The sequence below is a fragment of the Capsicum annuum genome, chromosome 3 (assembly GCF_002878395.1).
Source record: "Capsicum annuum cultivar UCD-10X-F1 chromosome 3, UCD10Xv1.1, whole genome shotgun sequence".
Lineage (NCBI taxonomy): Eukaryota > Viridiplantae > Streptophyta > Magnoliopsida > Solanales > Solanaceae > Capsicum > Capsicum annuum.
In genome coordinates this window covers 134,864,143-134,867,315 of record NC_061113.1, presented here as the reverse complement: position 1 = coordinate 134,867,315, position 3,173 = coordinate 134,864,143, and positions in this window count along the sequence as shown.

Here is a 3,173-nt window from a genome sequence, read left to right as displayed (position 1 = left end):
ATAAAAGACAAGTCTGAATTATCTGATAAAAATTGGAAACTAGACTGCTTGACTAAAAGCCTCTAAACATACGGAGTTGATGGGACAAAAACCCAACAAACTCCAACTAAATTGAACATACAGAAATACTAAAATAACTAGAATAACACAATATGTCCTCGATGGATAGGGACTCACAAATACTGTTGTCGAGAATTGTTAAGCTGTCTAGGGATGATTGGGAAATTATGCTTCCGAACTATGTTATAAGACAACATAGCGCAAGAGAAAAGTATGCGATTAATACTTTGAATGTACTGGTATGTGAGGTATGGACTAACTGAAATATATGCGGAAATTAAATGCAATTACATGAACATGTAAAAATGAATATGCAATACCAAGTATTTTAATACACTGACATTATCTGACTAACTGTTGTAATTTATATACCTGACTAAATAAATATAGAAAACTGATTGCTTGGTCTAACAAAACTTAACTGAAATAGACCATGGATATTACCATGGAGTCTAACATATGACCCACGTTGAGTAGGTTTGTTCCATCCTTACCATCGAAGTGGAACCTGAACTGGAGTGATCACTAAATCGTGAGCAATTTAGGAAAAGGGGAAATGCTCTTTAGTGAGTCCCTAAATCCTACAGGGCATATAGTTTCTAGAAAGTAGGACGCGCTGAACCCACACTTCTATCTTGGAACTAAATCCTACTCGTAACTGAACAACACCGGTGTTATTCATGGTTCAACATAACATGGTACTGTATTGACAAGAATCAACTTGAACATAGTAATGAAATCATGGTTTGACTAACTTGTAATTTGAAAGGTTTGAAATAGAAAGTAAGCACATAGGTATTGGGCGTTCATAACCCGCCAACACTGAATGATTACAAAAATATGATCAAAACTCTTAAAATAGTAATATGAGGTCATAGTTCAGGGACTAAAAACATTAGACAGTTCAATACATTACTATAATACATAAATTTAAACATAGAAATATATTAAACAGAATAACACTCTCTCATCAAAATAATGGAATTCAAGACAAAATGTAAAACTTAGAGTTTAAAATATGAGTAAGTGCAACTATTATGCTCTTTAGTCCCTTAAATCATATGATAATGCTATGCTTTCAACATATAAGGATTTGGAAATGAACCCTAACTTAAAACATCTAAATTTAACTTGAAAAGCATACATTTAGGCACAAGGATGAAATATTAATCTTGTTCAAAACACCACATACCTTAATTGAATGAATTCTTGAAGAAATTTTGAAATTGAAACTTAAATCCTTGTGTTCTTGAGAGAATAAGCTTGAGTTTTGTTTTTGGAATGGGGAAGGGTTTTTAATGAGTAATTTTGAGGCTAATGGGCAAATAATTCCCCTATGAAAGTCATAAATCATGATTTGGATGATCGAAAGTTGAGGGAAATGACCAAATTAGCCCTTGGCCCCTTAAATCATGAAGCTAGAAGTGCCCTACCTCCTCACCACAAATCCTACTCCGGGGGAGTGTCTAGTGCACCGCGGACCCTATTTTGAGGGAGCTACCTCCATACTACAGACTTGATTTCAGATGATTGACCAGTATGTCGTGGCCCAATTACGGAACCTTACTACCTCCGCTGTCCAAACACACCCCAAATCCTATCCAAAAATCCCAAAAATCCTCTAAGGTATTCCTTTAACATCCCTAAACATGTTTCAACTCAAAAACCAACGTCTTGGGGTCGGGATATCCAAAAAAAAATTGTAAAATCTTGGGACCTTGATAGTGACTAAGTCCTCAACACTTAGTGAAAATTTTAATCCTTAAACCCCTTAAGAATGAAACTAAAAACTAAACTGAGCTTAGAATCTTACGGGGCATTATAGTGGGCCGGACAATCCCACTTTTAATCCTTAGTTTCCATATTTAGGCAACTCATACCCTAAACTAGGATAAGGTATCTAGTTCAATTTCTAGATTTCAAGTAAGACATAACTAAGCTTAAGATAGGAAATTTATCTAGAAACATGGGCATTCAAGTCAACTCTTCCCAAAGTATGGTTCCAAGACCACTAGACTAGCCCAACTAAGGTTAAAAATACTAACCATGATTCCAACACTTAAACCACATCCCAAAACCTAGATCTATTTATCATATTCATGCTAAAAATTAATCCAATCTATGGGGAAGGCAATAGGATTCAAAAAGGGTCATAAACATACAACCTTATGGGTCTAAAACCCTCATCTAATCCCTAAACATCAATAATCAAGGCTAAGTTATTCTACTTATAATCAAGACAAACATTCACATTCACATTCCATATATATATGGCACATCATCTTCGAAGAAGAGCAGGTATAAGCCTACTTTAAAGAGGAATTGTAAGACCTTATGCCATTCACCACTCGTCGATCTTCATTCATAATCCCAAAATACCATCACATTATCAAAATAGTAATCTCCTTGTCAATACGAGTCTAATAATACCCATATTGCACTATAGTGCTTCAAGTCCAAAAATGACACCAAAAAGCCTAAGTGGGTCCCACTTATGGAAAATACATTTTCAAGGTCAACACAATATTCATACATGAACAAGGAATCATAATCCTTAAGAAATGGGTAAGAACAAATCTAATTTAGGGCTAAAATTAATCCCAAAGCTATATTGGGGTTTTGGATCAAAAAATATGAAATTCATCAATAAAGTGATGAAATATTACCTTAATTTGGATGATAATCACGATAAAAGATGTTTAGCAAGATCCCAAGTCATCCGTAATACTCAATTTTGAGTTATCTCACCCTTCTAGGGCTTTTAGGTATAAAATGTGAAGAGAAAATAGCCAAATTACAACATGGGGGCCTATTTATAGCCCATTCAAGCATAGAGATGCTAAGATCACCATCAAATGGATTGTGATTATCATGCTACGATTGCTATGGGCCTTGCTGCGATCGTTATGGCACCAGTACCAGCAAAGTCAAAACTTATTTTTAACCCTCAAAATTTATTTGGACTTTGATTTTCGCAAATGAACTATGTAAACCCACTAAATTTGATATTCTGGATGCATTGGTGAAGTTTAATTTTCCATCGACGGTCGTTTAGACCAATTATGGTCCCCACACCCATATCTTCTAATTTTCTTATTTTTTGACCAATAGGT